A 23,375-nucleotide genomic window follows, 5' to 3' on the forward strand; every position below is an offset into this window, starting at 1 on the left:
TCAGAGTGAGTGATTTATCAAATGTGCTTAGGGCCCTTTTAAAGGGGAAAAAAATGCAGGTGTGATTAATGATGAAGTTGAAATACATGTAAACACGCTTCTCAAAAGCAGGTCTATTTGTTTTCCGTGTTTTACGGTTCGCTTTTTTTCACGGCCGCAAATGCACTTGCACGGTAGAGATTACAAATACGAATTAATAGTAAATTACTGAGTTCTATACCTCAACAGCAGTGTTTGACCTTTGGTGTATTCATTTGTATTTGTGAAGTTGTGCCGCAAAAAAAATACGAATGACCTCATCACTGCCGAGATTTGAGTTTAGTAAATTCCCGAGATGACACTTTGAAGAAAAAACACAAAATCGGTCAAAATCGGGAGCTTAGTAAACATACCCCCTGGATGGAGATAAAGGGCATGGAGATAAAGTACCAGCTAATAAGCTCCTGTCATTTTTCATGCCCAGCCTGTGACATGTCAGTTAAGGGTCTATTTACTAAGCCTTGGAGGGAGATTAAGTGGCTTGAGCTAAAGTCCTAGCCAATCAGCTCCTAACTACCAGTGTTACAGGCTGGGTTGGAAAAATGACAGTTAGGAGGTGATTGGCTGGTACTTTATCTCCATCCAAGGCTTAGTAAATAGACCCCTATATCACTGCACTACATTCCCCTATCCACTGCACTACATCACTATACTACATTCCCTACACTCTGAACTACATCACACGCCTCTATACATTGCTCTACATACATAATATGCTACACTACATCCCCTTATATGCTAGACCACATGCCACTATATACTGTAATACATTACTACACTACATACCCTATATGGTACACTACATCCCCTTATAAGCTACACCAAATCCCCCCCATCTGGGAGGCAAAGCAGGGGTTGATACTGCTAAGTCTGTCTTTAAACTTACCACAAAGCTGCTGTAGTGATACTCTGAGAGTTGGAGATTGTCCAGGGTCTTAGTTGCCACTGTCAAGTGGATAGCTAGCAAAGCGAGCCTATGATTTCTGTAACATCGGTGACTGCACCTGTTAACAAGCAATAGCCTGGGGCAGAGTGTGCTCTCAATGGTGTGTAGCCGGCAGCTTGTTATCGGTTGGTGCTGGACAGGCAGCCGGGATCATAGTTTGCTGAAAAACCCAGCACCAACAGCTTGCTTCTATAGCTTGCATGGTGCACTGCACGCTAGTCGCAGCACTGCATGGCAAAGAAGAGAGTTTAAGACAGTAACTGGTATAGGAGAGATCCCAGGTACTGGAGCTCACCCCCACAGCGTCGGAGCCAGCTGCGGACAGACAGGTTGGTCAGAGACACTACCTTGGGAGCCGCTGCTGCCTCACTGGAGCAGAACAGCATTGCCAGTAAAAAAAAACCACACAAAAACCCTGCTCCTCTAACTCCACGGCGCCCCCTCAAATCCTGCACCCGGGGCGCATGCCCCCTTAGCGCGCGCCCCCCTAGTTGTGGCCCTGCTGTATATATATCCACCAGGTATTGTCTTGGATTAACCCCTTATTAATTAAATATAAACATAGTCATTTTTTAGCAATGGTCTTGCCGAGCACTTTTCTATAAAAGAAATCACAAGTAACTTAGTAATTGGGATTGAAAAGAGGCAAAATGCCCATTGCGTTCAACCTGTATTTTGTATTAAGTTGAGTTGATTTTACTCTACCTGCTGAAGACTGTTTTATGACTAGTTAAGAACTACAAATCATGTTACACCCAGATTAACAACTTCAATATTTTAAATGTTGTAACCTTGGATATCCTTTTCAATGAGAAATTCATCCAATCCCCTTTTAAATGCATTTACAGAGTCCACCATTACCACCTTCCCTGCAAGGAATTCCAAATCCTTATTGCCCTAACAGTGAAGAACCCTCTCCTCCAGCCTCAGTGAGAGCCCACATGTCCTAAACAGAGTGCTTTTAATAAATAATTCCTCTGCTAACTCTGTAGTGCCCCTTTACATATTTAAAGACATTAATAATGTCTCCTCTTAGACGCCTTTTCCAGTGTATACATGTACAACCTAGTAATCCTTTCCTCATAATCCAGTCACTCTAGCCTTTAATCAATTTAGTAGCACGCCTTTGAACCCTTTCAAGTTAACAGATATCTTTTTTATACAGTGGTGCCTAAAACTGAACACAATATTCCAGGTGCGGACATACCAATGATTTGTACAGCGGCAGAATTACATCCTCGTCCCTTGTCTCAATTCCCCGTTTTATGCATGCTAACACCTTACTTGCCTTCTTTACTGTGCTTTGACATGGTATACGTTTATTAAGCTTATTATCAATGAGTACCTCCAAATCTTTTTCCAAAACTGTTACCCCTAGACTTTCCCTGTTTAATATGTAGGATGCAAGTTCGTTTTTAGATCTGAAATGCGTAACATTGCATTTTTCTATATTGAACCTCATTCTTCATTTAGACACCCAGATTTCAAGTTTAGATAAGTCATTCTGCAGAAACTCCACATCTATTTCTGAATCAATTATCCTACACAGTTTAGTATTATCTGCAAAGATTGACACGGTGCTTTCCAAGGCTATTTCTATTTCTAGGTCATTGATAAACATGTTGAACAGTAGTGGTCTGAGTACAGATCCCTGTGGTATTCCGCTGACTACTGACTTTATATATTAACATTTCAACTTAATTAAATAGTTACCATAAATGATGTATTGAGTTATAAGTTTATATAAAGTACTGTACTTGATGTATATATTTCATTGCTTTATTTGTTGCAGAATTTAGATTAGGAATGTTAATAAAGCTTTCCTTACTGTATATTACTCCTGTTACAATTCACCTGCCTCTAATGTTTGGCAGGTGAATTACAAGAAGAGGTTTATCACTGGAGATGCAGGCAGATGCAGAGTAGCACAAAATGGTTAACCAGACTTGACTGGGGAATACTTTAGTAACTTAAGCGAGGTGTAGCAGAATTTAAAGTTTAGCAGAATGTGGACTCTCCCTTTAAGGCAGTAATGTGCAGCACAAAACTTTAACACTAAGTATGGGCAGCAGATGAGTAGTTACACAGCTATGAGCCTAGGCTTGAATTCAGGACCAGAATTTATCACAATCACTGTAGCAGGCAATGAATGTCCACAGATGCAAGGAATTACTTATTGTAGCAGTGATATAATAATGTGAAACAAAGTGTGCAGTGGTGTATCTGGGGCGCCCTCTTTCTGTGGTCAGATGCTAAGTCCAAAGCAATGGTTGCTTTACCAAACAAATGGTGGAAAATACAAGAAATTATGTATACTATGAAAATAAAATTAAAACATTTTGTACAGATTTAATATACTTTCACATACATGTAAAACAATTGTAAAAAGCGTACCAATGAGGTAAGCTAGGAGCCGCAGGTGGTAATTATGCAGGGTGGTCAGGCTTAACCCTGCTCTGGCTCCTAAGCTTGTGATAGGTCCTTTACCCCCTGGATGATGTTCAAATATTCAAGAAATTCAATTGTACTTAAATAAAGGAAAGCATACCAGATAGATAGATGAGGAGCCGCAGGTGTTATATTAAGCAGGGTGGACGAAGCTGCACCCTGCTCTGGCTCCCAAGCTATCCATAAAGTCGATGTCCAAATGTCAAGAAGGTTCAGGTTTCCAATAGATCCAGTAGCCAACGCGCTTCGAGATCTGCAATCTCTTCCTCAGGGCTTGATGGTGTTCCATATCTCCAGAGCTGGCTTGTAAAGATGGTGGGAGGTTGATTCCGGGTCATAGGTCACCGGAACCGGAAGTGTTCAAACGGAGTAATACATGGGATACTTTGATGATTGTAATGTGTTGATGCAATGTTACTAACTCAGGATAAACCAAATGAGTAGGTTTTTATGCTTAATGTAGCTTAAAAACTGAAGGGAATTGAAAAAACGTCCGGCCGGGCGACCGGAAGTGACCCATACTGGAAGCGGAAGTGACGTGCCGAGGTGAGCGGCCAAGGGTTGATATATCAATATCTTTAAAACCATGGATGTGGTGTGAGGTTTCTGATGTTATAAAAAAAAAAAAAAAAAAAAGAGGAAAAGCCATTTGTAGGCCCATCGAATATAAATAAACAACTGACCGGAGGTTCGGATTTCAATACCGGAAGAGACTCGTTTGTTTGCGTGTCACTTACCGGAAGTGCTGGGCCGAAAAAAGCCGGGTTTATAGCCGTGATCAGTGATGTAGAATTTATAATACCAATAAATAAGTGTGGCAAGAACCAGGATTTATGTGAGAAGGGGAAGGGCCATTTGCAGGCCCATCGAATATAAACAACTGACCGGAGGTTCAGATTTCAATACCGGAAGTGACGCGTTTGTTTGCGTGTCACTTACCGGAAGTGCCGGGCCGGAAAAAGCCAGGTTTATAGCTGTGATCCGCGATGTGGAATTTATAATACCAATATATAAGTGTGGCAAGAACCAGGATTTATGTGAACAGATATTGTACCATAAATGCTGGTGATGGGGAATAGCGAAAACGGAAGTGACGCGATTGTTTGCGTGTCACTAACCAGAAGTGAATCTCTTTGATTTAAAAAATGTCAATAACAGGGAAATGAGCTTGTTAGACAATTCATCAACATATTTGATTAATAAAAATTGAGAGGCTAAAATGGAGGTTATAAACCTAGATGTCCATTGTCAATAAATGGTCAAATGTGACGATTTATTGACTATGGACATCTAGGTTTATAACCTCCTTTTTAGCCTCTCAATTTTTGCCACACTTATATATTGGTATTATAAATTCCACATCGCGGATCACAGTTGTAAACCCGGCTTTTTCCGGCCCGGCACTTCCGGTAAGTGACACGCAAACAAACGCATCACTTCTAGTATTGAAATCTGAACCTCCGGTCAGTCGTTTATATTCGATGGGCCTGCAAATGGCCCTTCCCCTTCTCACATAAATCCTGGTTCTTGCCACACTTATTTATTGGTATTATAAATTCTACATCACTGATCACGGCTATAAACCCCGGCTTTTTTCGGCCCGGCACTTCCGGTAAGTTACACGCAAACAAACGAGTCACTTCCGGTATTGAAATCCGAACCTCCGGTCAGTTGTTTATATTCGATGGGCCTACAAATGGCTCTTCCTCTTTTTTTTTTATAACATCAGAAACCTCACACCACATCCATGGTTTTAAAGATATTGATACAGTATATCAACCCTTGGCCGCTCACCTCGGCACGTCACTTCCGCTTCAGGTACGGGTCACTTCCGGTCACCCGGCCGGATGTTTTTTCAATTTCCTTCAGTTTTTAAGCTACATTAAGCATAAAAACCTACTCATTTGGTTTATCCTGAGTTAGTAACATTGCATCAACACATTACAATCATCAAAGTATCCCATGTATTACTCCGTTTGAACACTTCCGGTTCCGGTGACCTATGACCCGGAATCAACCTCCCACCATCTTTACAAGCCAGCTCTGGAGATATGGAATACCATCAAGCCCTGAGGAAGAGATTGCAGATCTCGAAGCGCGTTGGCTACTGGATCTATTGGAAATCTGAACCTTCTTGACATTTGGACATCGACTTCGTGGATAGCTTGGGAGCCAGAGCAGGGTGCAACTTCGTCCACCCTGCTTAATATAACACCTGCGGCTCCTCATCTATCTATCTGGTATGCTTTCCTTTATTTAAGTACAATTGAATTTCTTGAATATTTGAACATGATCCAGGGTAAAGGACCTATCACAAGCTTAGGAGCCAGAGCAGGGTGAAGCCTGAACCACCCTGCATAATTACCACCTGCGGCTCCTAGCTTACCTCATTGGTACGCTTTTTACAATTGTTTTACATGTATGTGAAAGTATATTAAATCTGTACAAAATGTTTTAATTTTATTTTCATAGTATACATAATTTCTTGTATTTTACACCATTTGTTTGGTAAAGCAACCATTGCTTTGGTCTTAGCATTTGACCACAGAAAGAGGGCGCCCCAGATACACCACCGCACACTTTGTTTCATGTTCTTATTTTTGGGGACAAGAGGAATACCCGAGAGGTGTACCTTAGGCTGCCCAACAGTCTTTCCAGAGCCCAATAAGTTTTCCCACTTCCTTTAACTATCAGTGATATAATAATGTATGGCGAATGAATCACAGTAACAATCCAAGGTACAACATGAGATGAGAGCATCTGGTTATCCAGAATGAGACTTGCAGCAGAGTAATGAAATAGTTGAACAAGAATCCAGAGTAATAATCCACATTACTTAGATTGCAGGACTTGCACTATAAATCAGAAATGCATGCAGGCATAGAGGAAGTCCACAGTAGTATGTAAACACAAGTAATGAATGCTTAGAGACAGGGCCGGTTCAAGGGCGCAGAGCGCCCCGGGCGGGAAAGGGGCGTGGCCTAATACAGGGGGCGTGGTGAGTCACGCCCCCTGTACATTGAAAGCGCCGCTTGAATGCTGAGCGGTGCGCGATGACGTCATCGCGCACCGCACAGCAAAAGGTCCTCTCCACGAAGAGAAACTAGACGCTATGCGTCTAGTTCCCTTCGTGGAGAGGACCTTTGCTGTGCGGTGCGCGATGACGTCATCGCGCACCGCTCAGCAGTTACTCTCCACGAAGGGAAACTAGACGCATAGCGTCTAGTTCCCTTCACAGGAGGCGCCGAGGACGGGGACGGCAACGGGCAGCGGAGGCGGACGGGGGACACAGCGGGCAGCAGTGGCGGATCTTGCCATGGTGCGGCGCCCTCCGGAAGGCGGCGCCCCGGGCAAAAGTCCTGCTTGCCCGTGGCAAGAACCGCCACTGCTTAGAGAATCCACAGGGCAAAGTGAAAGCACATAATACTTAGCTAAGGTAGTCTTGGAGCACAAACTGGCAAGAATGGAGTTGCTGGATAACTTGAACTGGCAGACCAGGGGGTATATTTACAAAGATTTGTGTTTTGGCCGTTTTGAAGGGTGTTTGAACTCGAATGGTATCGGGTGCATTTTACTGCAACTTTTTGAATCCTGATACGATCATTCACTAAGCTGCCGAGTTTTGCACAATCGTTTTTTCCGATGTCGATGTGATTCGTAATATCAGGCAGTGTTTTACGGGAGTGATGAGTAAAACACTGCCTGACAAAACACAATGAATCCCGGCCGGATCTGTGAGATCCGTGTAGGGCTTCATTGTGTACCTTAAAAAGTTGATTAAAGTCTTAAAAAATCTGAAAAAAATTGCGTGGGGTCCCCCCTCCTAAGCACAACCATTCTTCATTCATTCATTAATGAATGAGATCTTTCATATCTTTCCGTTACATCGCCAAGTGTGTAGGGCATATTAGTCCTAGCTCTGGTTCATGCTGAGAAACCTGGGCCAATATTTACTAAGAATTCGAGTTTGTCCGATTTGTGGGGGGTTTTCTAAGTCCCAATCCGGGAATTCACTAAGCACCAATCTCGGCAGTGTTTGGACTATTCGTAATGGTTTGATTTGCAAAGTTCCGAAATATGAATGAATAGACCATCGGTCAAACACGGCTGTTATTTCATACAATACGGGCATTCACTATTCATTCGTATTTGGGTGTTAGTTTCTGAGTGCTCAAGTGCGGGTCTGTTTTTTTTCGATTCGTTAAAAAAAGCAGCAAAAAAATAGACCTGCTTTTTCCAGTCGAGTTTGGATAACCATGCATGGATCAGTGAGATCTGTGCATGGTTATCTATGGGAAAGGGTCTGTTTAGTGTAAAAACTGAAAAAAAAATTGCGTGGGGTCCCCCCTCCTTAGCATAACCAGCCTCGGGCCCTTTGAGCCGGTCCTGGTTGAAAAAATATGGGGGGGAAAATGACAGGGGTTCCCCCATATTTCATCAACCAGCACCGGGCTCTGCGCCTGGTCCTGGTTCCAAAAATACGGGGGGCAAAAAGCTTAGGGGTCCCCCTATTTTTTAAACCAGCATCGGGCTCCACTAGCCAGGTACATAATGCCACAGCCGGGGGACACTTTTATACTGGTCCCTGCGGCCCTGGCATTACATACCCAACTAGTCACCACTGGCCGGGGTACCCTGGAGGAGTGGGAACCCCTTAAATCAAGGGGTCCCCCTCCAGCCACCCAAGGGCCAGGGGAGAAGCACGAGGCTGTCCCCCCCCATCCAAGGGCGGCGGATGGGGGGCTGATAGCCTTTTGAAAAAATTTGAATATTGTTTTTAGTAGCAGTACTACAAGTCCCAGCAAGCCTCCCCCGCAAGCTGGTACTTGGATAACCACAAGTACCAGCATGCGGTGGAAAACCGGGCCCGCTGGTACCTGTAGTACTACTACTAGAAAAATACCCCCCCAAAAAACAGGACACACACACCGTGAAAGTATAATTTTATTACATACATGCACACCTCCAAACATACATACTTACCTATGTTCACACGAGGCTCGGTCCTCTTCTCCAGGTAGAATCCTCGGGGTACCTGTGGAAAAAATTATACTCACAGAATCCAGTGTAGAATCAGACCATTGTATAATCCACTTACTTGGCAAAAAAAAAAAAAAAAAGGAAACCCGACCACGCACTGAAAGGGGTCCCATGTTTACACCTGGGACCCCTTTCCCCGACTACCAGGACCCCCCCTGACTCCTGTCAAAGAGGGTCCCTTCAGCCAATCAGGGAGCGCCACGTCGTGGCACATCTCCTGATTGGCTGTGTGCTCCTGTAGTGTCTGTGAGGCAGCACACGGCACAGATACAATGTAGCGCCTATGCACTCCATTGTAGCCAATGGTGGGAACTTTGCGGTCAGCGGTGAGGACACTTTCGGTCAACCGCTGTCCGCAAAGTTCCCATCATTGGATATAATGGAGCGCATAGGCGTTACATTGTATCTCTGCCGTGTGCAGCCTGACAGACACTACAGGAGCACACAGCCAATCAGGAGAGTGCCACGACGTGGCGCTCCCTGATTGGCTGAAGGGACCCTCTTTGACAGGAGTCAGGGGGGGTCCTGGCAGTCGGGGAAAGGGGTCCCATGTGTAAACATGGGACCCCTTTCAGTGCGTGGTCGGGTTTCCGTTTTATTATTTTGCCAAGTACGTGGATTATACAAAGGTCTGATTCTACACTGGATTCTGTGAGTATAATTTTTTCCACAGGTACCGCAAGGATTCTACATGGAGAAGAGGACCGAGCCTCGTGTGAACATAGGTAAGTATGTATGTTTGGAGGTGTGCATGTATTTAATAAAATTATACTTTCACGGTGTGTGTCCTGTTTTTTTGGGGGTATTTTTTTAGTAGTAGTACTACAGGTACCAGCGGGCCCGGTTTTCCACCGCATGCTGGTACTTGTGGTTCTCCAAGTACCAGTTTGCGGGGGAGGCTTGATGAGACTTGTAGTACTGCTACTAAATACAATATTCACATTTTTTCAAAAGGCTATCAGCCCCCCATCCGCCGCCCTTGGATGGGGGGACAGCCTCGGGCTTCACCCCTGGCCCTTGGGTGGCTGGAGGGGGGGACCCCTTGATTTAAGGGGTTCCCACTCCTCCAGGGTACCCCGGCCAGGGGTAACTAGTTGGGTATGTAATGCCAGGGCCGCAGGGACCAGTATAAAAGTGTCCCCCGGCTGTGGCATTATGTACCTGGCTAGTGGAGCCCGGTGCTGGTTTAAAAAATACGGGGGACCCCTACGCTTTTTGTCCCCCGTATTTTTGGAACCAGGACCAGGTGCAGAGCCTGGTGCTTGTTGATGAAATATGGGGGAACCCCTGTCATTTTCCCCCCCATATTTTTTCAACCCGGACCGGCTCAAAGGGCCCGAGGCTGGTTATGCTAAGGAGGGGGGACCCCACGCAATTTTATTTTTCAGTTTTTACACTAAACAGACCCTTTCCCATAGAAAACCATGCACAGATCTCACTGATCCATGCATGGTTATCCAAACTCGACTGGAAAAAGCAGGTCTATTTTTTTGCTGCTTTTTTTAACGAATCGAAAAAAAACAGACCCGCACTTGAGCACTCAGAAACTAACACCCAAATACGAATGAATAGTGAATGCCCGTATTGTATGAAATAACAGCCGTGTTTGACCGATGGTCTATTCATTCATATTTCGGAACTTTGCAAATCAAACCATTACGAATAGTCCAAACACTGCCGAGATTGGTGCTTAGTGAATTCCCGGATTGGGACTTAGAAAACCCCCCACAAATCGGACAAACTCGAATTCTTAGTAAATATTGGCCCAGGTTTCTCAGCATGAACCAGAGCTAGGACTAATAGGCCCTACACACTTGGCGATGTAACAGAAAGATATGAAAGATCTCATTCATTAATGAATGAAGAATGAAGAAATCTAGGGGCAAATGTAGGATTTGTGTGTGGGGAGTCTAGTTATATGATATACTTGTGTGTGTTTTTATGTATAGACAGATACTGTAAATAGATGTATGTGTGTGTGTGTGTGTATATATATATATATATATATATACAGTGTGTATGTATGTATATATATATATATATATATATATATATTAGAGATGAGCGGGTTCGGTTTCTCTGAATCCGAACCCGCCAGAACTTCATGTTTTTTTTCACGGGTCCGAGCGACTCGGATCTTCCCGCCTTGCTCGGTTAACCCGAGCGCGCCCGAACGTCATCATGACGCTGTCGGATTCTCGCGAGGCTCGGATTCTATCGCGAGACTCGGATTCTATATAAGGAGCCGCGCGTCGCCGCCATTTTCACACGTGCATTGAGATTGATAGGGAGAGGACGTGGCTGGCGTCCTCTCCATTTTGATTATAAGAGACTGAGAGAGATTTACTGGAGCTGACTAGGAGGAGTACTGTTACTGTAGAAGTGTAGAGACTGAGTGGAGAGAGTTTACTAGTGAGGACAGTGCAGTTTACTTTATAATCCGTTCTCTGCCTGAAAAAAGCGATACACAGCACACAGTGACTCAGTCACATACCATATCTGTGTGCACTGCTCAGGCTCAGGCCAGTGTGCTGCATCATCTATTATCTATATATAATATTATATATATCTGTCTGACTGCTCAGCTCACACAGCTTATAATTGTGGGGGAGACTGGGGAGCACTACTGCAGTGCCAGTTATAGGTTATAGCAGGAGCCAGGAGTACATAATATATTATATAGTGAGTGACCACCAGACACACAGTGCAGTTTATTTAATATATCCGTTCTCTGCCTGAAAAAAGCGATACACACAGTGACTCAGTCAGTCACATACCATATCTGTGTGCACTGCTCAGGCTCAGGCCAGTGTGCTGCATCATCTATTATCTATATATAATATTATATATATCTGTCTGACTGCTCAGCTCACACAGCTTATAATTGTGGGGGAGACTGGGGAGCACTACTGCAGTGCCAGTTATAGGTTATAGCAGGAGCCAGGAGTACATAATATATTATATAGTGAGTGACCACCAGACACACAGTGCAGTTTATTTAATATATCCGTTCTCTGCCTGAAAAAAGCGATACACACAGTGACTCAGTCAGTCACATACCATATCTGTGTGCACTGCTCAGGCTCAGGCCAGTGTGCTGCATCATCTATTATCTATATATAATATTATATATATCTGTCTGACTGCTCAGCTCACACAGCTTATAATTGTGGGGGAGACTGGGGAGCACTACTGCAGTGCCAGTTATAGGTTATAGCAGGAGCCAGGAGTACATAATATATTATATAGTGAGTGACCACCAGACACACAGTGCAGTTTATTTAATATATCCGTTCTCTGCCTGAAAAAAAGCGATACACACAGTGACTCAGTCAGTCACATACCATATCTGTGTGCACTGCTCAGGCTCAGGCCAGTGTGCTGCATCATCTATTATCTATATATAATATTATAAATATCTGTCTGACTGCTCAGCTCACACAGCTTATAATTGTGGGGGAGACTGGGGAGCACTACTGCAGTGCCAGTTATAGGTTATAGCAGGAGCCAGGAGTACATAATATATTATATAGTGAGTGACCACCAGACACACAGTGCAGTTTATTTAATATATCCGTTCTCTGCCTGAAAAAAGCGATACACACAGTGACTCAGTCAGTCACATACCATATCTGTGTGCACTGCTCAGGCTCAGGCCAGTGTGCTGCATCATCTATTATCTATATATAATATTATATATATCTGTCTGACTGCTCAGCTCACACAGCTTATAATTGTGGGGGAGACTGGGGAGCACTACTGCAGTGCCAGTTATAGGTTATAGCAGGAGCCAGGAGTACATAATATATTATATAGTGAGTGACCACCAGACACACAGTGCAGTTTATTTAATATATCCGTTCTCTGCCTGAAAAAAAGCGATACACACAGTGACTCAGTCAGTCACATACCATATCTGTGTGCACTGCTCAGGCTCAGGCCAGTGTGCTGCATCATCTATTATCTATATATAATATTATATATATCTGTCTGACTGCTCAGCTCACACAGCTTATAATTGTGGGGGAGACTGGGGAGCACTACTGCAGTGCCAGTTATAGGTTATAGCAGGAGCCAGGAGTACATAATATATTATATAGTGAGTGACCACCAGACACACAGTGCAGTTTATTTAATATATCCGTTCTCTGCCTGAAAAAAGCGATACACACAGTGACTCAGTCAGTCACATACCATATCTGTGTGCACTGCTCAGGCTCAGGCCAGTGTGCTGCATCATCTATTATCTATATATAATATTATATATATCTGTCTGACTGCTCAGCTCACACAGCTTATAATTGTGGGGGAGACTGGGGAGCACTACTGCAGTGCCAGTTATAGGTTATAGCAGGATCCAGGAGTACATAATATATTATATAGTGAGTGACCACCAGACACACAGTGCAGTTTATTTAATATATCCGTTCTCTGCCTGAAAAAAGCGATACACACAGTGACTCAGTCAGTCACATACCATATCTGTGTGCACTGCTCAGGCTCAGGCCAGTGTGCTGCATCATCTATTATCTATATATAATATTATATATATCTGTCTGACTGCTCAGCTCACACAGCTTATAATTGTGGGGGAGACTGGGGAGCACTACTGCAGTGCCAGTTATAGGTTATAGCAGGAGCCAGGAGTACATAATATATTATATAGTGAGTGACCACCAGACACACAGTGCAGTTTATTTAATATATCCGTTCTCTGCCTGAAAAAAGCGATACACACAGTGACTCAGTCAGTCACATACCATATCTGTGTGCACTGCTCAGGCTCAGGCCAGTGTGCTGCATCATCTATATATATTATATATCTGTCTGACTGCTCAGCTCACACAGCTTATAATTGTGGGGGAGACTGGGGAGCACTACTGCAGTGCCAGTTATAGGTTATAGCAGGAGCCAGGAGTACATATTATATTAAAATTAAACAGTGCACACTTTTGCTGCAGGAGTGCCACTGCCAGTGTGACTGACCAGTGACCTGACCACACTGACCACCAGTATAGTTAGTAGTATACTTATATTGTGATTGCCTGAAAAAGTTAAACACTCGTCGTGTGACTTCACTTGTGTTTTTTTTTTTTTTTTATTCTATAAAAATAAAACTCATTCTGCTGACAGACAGTGTCCAGCAGGTCCGTCATTATATAATATATAATATATACCTGTCCGGCTGCAGTAGTGATATATATATATTTTTTATATCATTTATCATCCAGTCGCAGCAGACACAGTACGGTAGTTCACGGCTGTGGCTACCTCTGTGTCTCTGCACTCGGCAGGCAGTCCGTCCATAATTGTAATACCACCTAACCGTGGATTTTTTTCATTCTTCTTTATACATACATAGTTACATAGACATCTTCTCTTTATCAACCAGTCTATATTAGCTGCAGACACAGTACAGTACGGTAGTTCACGGCTGTGGCTACCTCTGTGTCTGCACTCGGCAGGCAGTCCGTCCATAATTGTATACCACCTAACCGTGGTTTTTTTTCATTCTTCTTTATACATACATAGTTACATAGACATCTTCTCTTTATCAACCAGTCTATATTAGCTGCAGACACAGTACAGTACGGTAGTTCACGGCTGTGGCTACCTCTGTGTCTGCACTCGGCAGGCAGTCCGTCCATAATTGTATACCACCTAACCGTGGATTTTTTTCAGTCTTCTTTATACATACATAGTTACATAGACATCTTCTCTTTATCAACCAGTCTATATTAGCTGCAGACACAGTACAGTACGGTAGTTCACGGCTGTGGCTACCTCTGTGTCTGCAGTCGGCAGGCAGTCCATAATTGTATACTAGTATCCATCTCCATTGTTTACCTGAGGTGCCTTTTAGTTGTGCCTATTAAAATATGGAGAACAAAAATGTTGAGGTTCCAAAATTAGGGAAAGATCAAGATCCACTTCCACCTCGTGCTGAAGCTGCTGCCACTAGTCATGGCCGAGACGATGAAATGCCAGCAACGTCGTCTGCCAAGGCCGATGCCCAATGTCATAGTACAGAGCATGTCAAATCCAAAACACCAAATATCAGAAAAAAAAGGACTCCAAAACCTAAAATAAAATTGTCGGAGGAGAAGCGTAAACTTGCCAATATGCCATTTACCACACGGAGTGGCAAGGAACGGCTGAGGCCCTGGCCTATGTTCATGGCTAGTGGTTCAGCTTCACATGAGGATGGAAGCACTCAGCCTCTCGCTAGAAAAATGAAAAGACTCAAGCTGGCAAAAGCAGCACAGCAAAGAACTGTGCATTCTTCGAAATCCCAAATCCACAAGGAGAGTCCAATTGTGTCGGTTGCGATGCCTGACCTTCCCAACACTGGACGTGAAGAGCATGCGCCTTCCACCATTTGCACGCCCCCTGCAAGTGCTGGAAGGAGCACCCGCAGTCCAGTTCCTGATAGTCAGATTGAAGATGTCAGTGTTGAAGTACACCAGGATGAGGAGGATATGGGTGTTGCTGGCGCTGGGGAGGAAATTGACCAGGAGGATTCTGATGGTGAGGTGGTTTGTTTAAGTCAGGCACCCGGGGAGACACCTGTTGTCCGTGGGAGGAATATGGCCGTTGACATGCCAGGTGAAAATACCAAAAAAATCAGCTCTTCGGTGTGGAGGTATTTCACCAGAAATGCGGACAACAGGTGTCAAGCCGTGTGTTCCCTTTGTCAAGCTGTAATAAGTAGGGGTAAGGACGTTAACCACCTCGGAACATCCTCCCTTATACGTCACCTGCAGCGCATTCATAATAAGTCAGTGACAAGTTCAAAAACTTTGGGTGACAGCGGAAGCAGTCCACTGACCAGTAAATCCCTTCCTCTTGTAACCAAGCTCACGCAAACCACCCCACCAACTCCCTCAGTGTCAATTTCCTCCTTCCCCAGGAATGCCAATAGTCCTGCAGGCCATGTCACTGGCAATTCTGACGAGTCCTCTCCTGCCTGGGATTCCTCCGATGCATCCTTGCGTGTAACGCCTACTGCTGCTGGCGCTGCTGTTGTTGCCGCTGGGAGTCGATGGTCATCCCAGAGGGGAAGTCGTAAGCCCACTTGTACTACTTCCAGTAAGCAATTGACTGTTCAACAGTCCTTTGCGAGGAAGATGAAATATCACAGCAGTCATCCTACTGCAAAGCGGATAACTGAGGCCTTGACAACTATGTTGGTGTTAGACGTGCGTCCGGTATCCGCCGTTAGTTCACAGGGAACTAGACAATTTATTGAGGCAGTGTGCCCCCGTTACCAAATACCATCTAGGTTCCACTTCTCTAGGCAGGCGATACCGAGAATGTACACGGACGTCAGAAAAAGACTCACCAGTGTCCTAAAAAATGCAGTTGTACCCAATGTCCACTTAACCACGGACATGTGGACAAGTGGAGCAGGGCAGGGTCAGGACTATATGACTGTGACAGCCCACTGGGTAGATGTATGGACTCCCGCCGCAAGAACAGCAGCGGCGGCACCAGTAGCAGCATCTCGCAAACGCCAACTCTTTCCTAGGCAGGCTACGCTTTGTATCACCGCTTTCCAGAATACGCACACAGCTGAAAACCTCTTACGGCAACTGAGGAAGATCATCGCGGAATGGCTTACCCCAATTGGACTCTCCTGTGGATTTGTGGCATCGGACAACGCCAGCAATATTGTGTGTGCATTAAATATGGGCAAATTCCAGCACGTCCCATGTTTTGCACATACCTTGAATTTGGTGGTGCAGAATTTTTTAAAAAACGACAGGGGCGTGCAAGAGATGCTGTCGGTGGCCAGAAGAATTGCGGGACACTTTCGGCGTACAGGCACCACGTACAGAAGACTGGAGCACCACCAAAAACTACTGAACCTGCCCTGCCATCATCTGAAGCAAGAAGTGGTAACGAGGTGGAATTCAACCCTCTATATGCTTCAGAGGTTGGAGGAGCAGCAAAAGGCCATTCAAGCCTATACAATTGAGCACGATATAGGAGGTGGAATGCACCTGTCTCAAGTGCAGTGGAGAATGATTTCAACGTTGTGCAAGGTTCTGATGCCCTTTGAACTTGCCACACGTGAAGTCAGTTCAGACACTGCCAGCCTGAGTCAGGTCATTCCCCTCATCAGGCTTTTGCAGAAGAAGCTGGAGGCATTGAAGAAGGAGCTAAAAGGGAGCGATTCCGCTAGGCATGTGGGACTTGTGGATGCATCCCTTAATTCGCTTAACAAGGATTCACGGGTGGTCAATCTGTTGAAATCAGAGCACTACATTTTGGCCACTGTGCTCGATCCTAGATTTAAAGCCTACCTTGGATCTCTCTTTCCGGCAGACACAAGTCTGCTGGGGTTGAAAGACCTGCTGGTGACAAAATTGTCAAGTCAAGCGGAACGCGACCTGTCAACATCTCCTCCTTCACATTCTCCCGCAACTGGGGGTGCGAGGAAAAGGCTCAGAATTCCGAGCCCACCCGCTGGCGGTGATGCAGGGCAGTCTGGAGCGACTGCTGATGCTGACATCTGGTCCGGACTGAAGGACCTGACAACGATTACGGACATGTCGTCTACTGTCACTGCATATGATTCTCTCAACATTGATAGAATGGTGGAGGATTATATGAGTGACCGCATCCAAGTAGGCACGTCACACAGTCCGTACTTATACTGGCAGGAAAAAGAGGCAATTTGGAGGCCCTTGCACAAACTGGCTTTATTCTACCTAAGTTGCCCTCCCACAAGTGTGTACTCCGAAAGAGTGTTTAGTGCCGCCGCTCACCTTGTCAGCAATCGGCGTACGAGGTTACATCCAGAAAATGTGGAGAAGATGATGTTCATTAAAATGAATTATAATCAATTCCTCCGCGGAGACATTGACCAGCAGCAATTGCCTCCACAAAGTACACAGGGAGCTGAGATGGTGGATTCCAGTGGGGACGAATTGATAATCTGTGAGGAGGGGGATGTACACGGTGATATATTGGAGGGTGAAGATGAGGTGGACATCTTGCCTCTGTAGAGCCAGTTTGTGCAAGGAGAGATTAATTGCTTCTTTTTTGGGGGGGGTCCAAACCAACCCGTCATATCAGTCACAGTCGTGTGGCAGACCCTGTCACTGAAATGATGGGTTGGTTAAAGTGTGCATGTCCTGTTTTGTTTATACAACATAAGGGTGGGTGGGAGGGCCCAAGGACAATTCCATCTTGCACCTCTTTTTTCTTTTCTTTTTCTTTGCATCATGTGCTGATTGGGGAGGGTTTTTTGGAAGGGACATCCTGCGTGACACTGCAGTGCCACTCCTAGATGGGCCCGGTGTTTGTGTCGGCCACTAGGGTCGCTAATCTTACTCACACAGTCAGCTACCTCATTGCGCCTCTTTTTTTCTTTGCGTCATGTGCTGTTTGGGGAGGGTTTTTTGGAAGGGACATCCTGCGTGACACTGCAGTGCCACTCCTAGATGGGCCCGGTGTTTGTGTCGGCCACTAGGGTCGCTAATCTTACTCACACAGCTACCTCATTGCGCCTCTTTTTTTCTTTGCGTCATGTGCTGTTTGGGGAGGGTTTTTTGGAAGGGACATCCTGCGTGACACTGCAGTGCCACTCCTAGATGGGCCCGGTGTTTGTGTCGGCCACTAGGGTCGCTAATCTTACTCACACAGCGACCTCGGTGCAAATTTTAGGACTAAAAGTAATATTGTGAGGTGTGAGGTATTCAGAATAGACTGAAAATGAGTGTAAATTATGGTTTTTGAGGTTAATAATACTTTGGGATCAAAATGACCCCCAAATTCTATGATTTAAGCTGTTTTTTAGTGTTTTTTGAAAAAAACACCCGAATCCAAAACACACCCGAATCCGACAAAAAAAATTCGGTGAGGTTTTGCCAAAACGCGTTCGAACCCAAAACACGGCCGCGGAACCGAACCCAAAACCAAAACACAAAACCCGAAAAATTTCAGGCGCTCATCTCTAATATATATATACAGTATATATTGCACACATCTATGTAAGCCCCCAACATGTCCATGTCCCTTGTTACCTTTTTTGCCTTCAGTTGCCCCTACCATAATACCATATGGCTGCATCCAGCAAAAAACTTCCCCCAGCACTTCTCTCAGTACAGAGCAATAGACAACAGCTACTTCTGCTCAGCGCTAGTTAGCATACAGTACAGCAGGCTAGATGAACAAGCGGGACCCTGTTAGAGCTGCCGGAGGAGACAGTCGCCCCGCATGCTGCTTCCGATGCTGACATATAGTATACAGATGCCGCAAGAGGTAGAGCTTCTGTGCTTGCTCACTGCCTGTGCAGCATAAACAGCAGCTCCAATCATTGCCACGGCTCACTGTAGAGCAGGCATTCCCAACCACGGTCCTCAAGGTACACTAACAGTGCAGGTTTTATTGCCTTCAGCACAGGTGACTTAATTAGTAGCTGAGCTATTTTGATTTAACCATCTGTGCTGCATGCTGGATATCACTAAAACCTGAACTGTTGGTGTGCCTTGAGGACCGTGGTTGGGAATGCCTGCTGTATAGACAGTGATAGAGTTGTCTCTGTCTCAAAAAAAAAACTTGGTATGTCAGAAGGGGTTCTGGTTACTCAGAACCCTTTCACTCCCACTGCGTGTGCCAATGGCAATTCCCTGCCTGCGGCCCACCCCTCCTTTCCTACAGCCAGCGCAGCCAGATACTGAGCCTCCGCTGGCTGTGGGGCGGTCACCGCAGCCCGGACCAGGACACAATAGAAGTGATGAGATTGGGGACACCATGCCTGTGAGGGGAGAGGGAGGGAGGTAGTGTGCCACACAGCACATCAAAGTTTCATTGAGCTTCGGCACATATGCAGAAGATTTCACATAACGCTGACTGACTGATCGGAGGTGAGATCGTATCGCGGCAGCCGGCCCAGTAAGTGAAGGAGGCCTGCCATTGAGGGGACAACTGGACCAGCCTAGGGGGGGGTCTGGCATGGTGTTCCGGTGGACCAGTCCTCCCCTATATACATACATGTATACGTTTGTGCATCTTCTATTTGGTCAATTGGTAAGTTTAGAGTCATAGTGGTCTCGTAAACAAGTATCTCATAACTCTGAAGAACTTTAACAAATTTAAACTGCTTCAATAGCTGTGATTTTATATACCACTAATGAATTCTTCATTCCCCATGCTCCCTTTTATGTTGCAACCATTAGTTACATATCTTTGTATGGCAAGGCTTTAGTACCTTTTTAACGACTTGTATTTTGACCTTGTAAACTCAAACTATTTATTTGTATATGTGGATTTTGTTTGTTTGTTTGCAAAGGCATTATGTTTTGCTAACTAGACCTCCAACTGTGAGCAATAATAAGTTTCCAACTGCATAATTGCATGTCATTACATTTGCATCAATGTCTTCCTAGTCATATTGCTCTCTGATTCACATATTGCCTATTTGTTTTATCACCTTGCAATGTCTTATTATGACCAGATATTTGCAAAATGTGGAGTTGTTATTTGACTGAAATAACACGTTGTTCAAATCTATCCATCAATAGAACCATATGGAACACACAGAAGCACATAAATTTCCAAAACTTATTTATAATAAATATGTTTATATTATTTACCATTTTAGTAATGACATTGTCAGTAAAGATGAACTAAAGAGTTATTTCACATTAAAATTTGCATTGATGTTAAGATGTCTAAATTGTGACTTCTGCAGGAGTAAATATGATTTTTGTTCACAAATGTTTACTAAAATGAACAATTATTTTTTCTATAAATGCTAATAGAACATATATAATTTAATTGTCCTTTTAATTTTACTAATAACAGCAGGGCCGGTACTAGGGTGAACGGCCCCCACCTGCTAACTATAAATTTGCACCCTACACCAAATGGCAGAAGTAGTGGGTTACAGGCAGGGGGGTTACACTAGGCAGAGGCAGTGAATGACATGCAGTGGGTGATGATGGGCAGAGTCAGTGGGTGATGCTGGGTAGAGGTAGTGGCTGACACTGGGGAAAGGCAGTTGGGGACAGTCAATAGGTGACAGGCTGAGGGTCACACTAGGCAGAGGCAGTGGGTGACATTGGGGAGAGGCAGTGGGTGACAGGCAGTGGGTGACACTAGAAGAGGCAGTGGGTGATATGCAATGGGTGATGCTGGGGGGAGGCAGTTTGAGATTCTAGGCAGAGTCAGTAGGTGAGTCAATAGGTGACAGGCTGAGGATGATGCTGGGTAGAGGCAGTGAGTGACAGTCAATAAGTGAGAGGCCGAGGGTGATGCTGAGGAGACAGGAAGTTTGTGACAGGCAGTGGGTGAAAGGGAGAGGATGATGGGAGATAGAGGGTAATGGGGAGAGGGTGATAGGGAGAGGCTGTGGATGACAGGAAGTGGGGGATAGGTGAGAGGAAAAAGGCAGAATGCTGGCATATGAAAGAAAAGGGCTGAGAGGATGACATAGGTAAGAACAGATTGAGAATCAATACAAAAATGAGAGGCAGAAAGAGACCTACCTGTTGAGGAGGAGTTAATGTGGGATCAGGAGAAGGCAACAAAGTACAGTATGTGGTATTAGGTGACCTTGAATCTGCTTACTGCTCACTCCCCAGATTAAATGGGGACAGGAATCATGATGTGGTACCCGAGCGCAGGGCTGTAACTAGGTTTGTGCCAGTGGTGCATGGCATACAGCACAGATGCACTGTGGGTACAGGACCACTGGCAACTCTCACCTGCCCGCTCTGCCATCCTACTGTGGGGTCTGCGTCCCCCTGCCATCACCACTCTGCTGCAATGACCGGCTAGCTTTTCTCTCATAGATAGCCACCAGCGCTGCAGCTTGCCCTTCACTCCCCCATGTGCTGGGAGAGATGATGTCTCTCCCAACCCACCCTCATCCCACCCACAATGCCCTGCACTGTGTAGAGCGCAGCATAAAGCGGGAAGGAGGAGAGGCTGGCCGGCAGGCCACAGGTAAGTATAATACTTCCACACACTCACTCACACTCTCTATCAGACTCTACCTGCCTAATGTGTAAAAAGGGGGACTCTGCCTAATGTGTAAAAATGGGGAACTCTGCCTGCCTAATGTGTAAAAAGGGGGACTCTGCCTTCCATAATGTGTAAAAAGGGGGACCCTTCTGCCTAATGTGTAAAAAGGGGATCTCTGTTGCTGTAAAGGGTAAAAGGGGGAAATCTGCCACTGCAAAGTGTAAAAGGGGGACTCTGCCGCCATAAAGTGTAAAAAGGGACTCTGCTGTCATAATGTGCAAAAAAGGGCACTCTACCTGCTGTTATGTGTAAAAGGGAGCTATACCTGCCATACTGTGTAAAAGGGGACTGTACCTGCTGTAATTTGTAAAGGGAGCTCTGACTGGCCTGCTGTAATGTGCAAGGGAGCTCTGCCTGACATAATGTGTAAAAGGGTGCTCTGCCTGCTGTAATATGTTGAAGGGGCTCTGCCTGGTGTAATGTGTAAAAAGGGACTCTGCCTGCAGTACTGTGTAAATGGGGGCTCTACCTACCATAATTTATAAAAGGGGACTCTACCTGGTATAATGCGTGTAAGTGGTGCTACTGTTGAATAATGGAGACTTCTGTACAGCGTAATATGAATTGGTTTTATTTTGTGGTCATGCCCCTTCCCCATGTAGCCACTCTCCTATATTATTGTGCGCATCTATGGTGCACACTGGCCCTGTTTTCTATATGGAGTTAGGGGGTGCCAATGCTGTTTCTTGCACACAGCTCTAAAATGTCTAGTTATGGCACTGCTCGAGCTAGTCGCCTGCTAGTACACTTGAAAATCCGGGTAGTAATTCCTAGGGTGGAGAAATTTCTCATTAGGCATGTGAGGTGGGTACTATGGGCGGCATTTGTTTGGGACCAGCACTTGGATGTTTGTGTTGGTACTGTCAGCCTAAAAAGTACGAGTAACTGCAAAATATTTCCACTGTACTGTGCCATATGCCATCTTCAATGGAGTGTAAATGGGTAGGACATTCACAAGCTGCTCCTTTTTTTTTTTTTTCCAAATATGTTTATTAAATACCTCCAAAACATGGTACAGAAATAAGGAAAAAAAAGAACCGCATACATATCAGACATATCGACATCAAAGTAAGCAGATAAGAAAGGTAAAAGTACACAGCATATATGAGTAGGTGGAGGAAATTTTCCAATTTTCCAAAACAATCAACAAGAACAAATTGTAAACCACCAGAAGAGCGGCGGTCAGGCTATAATGTATTGAGAATGGGACTAAATATGACTGACTAAAAACTGACACTCAATTCCGGCAGTTCAAATTAAAAAAAAAAAAAAAAAAAAAGGAAGAGGTAAAAAAGAACATCACAAAAACGTTAGAACAAAAATAAGCAAAAACACCTACCAAGAGCCACAGGCCACCGATCCGTCCATAGAAGTGTCCATCCAATCCGCCAGGGAAGAAACAGCAGAAATAAGAAGAGAGGGGAAAGAAAAGAGGAAGTGTGTGGAGAGGGAAGTACGGATGAAGAAGAGGGAGAGGGGAAGATAAGAAGCTCAGTCAGTTAGAGAAACTTGGCTATCAAGTTGTCGGAGAGAGTACCAAAAGTTAGATTGGAAACATTTATGTATTGCTAGTTTAGTGTGGGGAGGGAGGGTACAAATGTATTTATCCCAGCACTTAAAGAGTGCAGGAGTCAGGGTTTCCTTGTGAATAGAGGCTTCCAGCCAGTCCATATTAAATAAGAAGAGTAACCTAGAAGTAGCCATAGGGAGAGTAGGAGAGGTAGGATGGATCCACTGTTGCAATATAGCTTTTTTCCCCACTGCTGAAAGTAACACTATCAATTTTTTATCAGTGCGTGGAATTCCAGGTTGGTCCGACAGATGACCAAAGAGGGCCCAGGGAGCAGTACATTGAAAGGGGATGCCT

Source organism: Pseudophryne corroboree, chromosome 1, assembly GCF_028390025.1.
Source record: "Pseudophryne corroboree isolate aPseCor3 chromosome 1, aPseCor3.hap2, whole genome shotgun sequence".
NCBI lineage: Eukaryota > Metazoa > Chordata > Amphibia > Anura > Myobatrachidae > Pseudophryne > Pseudophryne corroboree.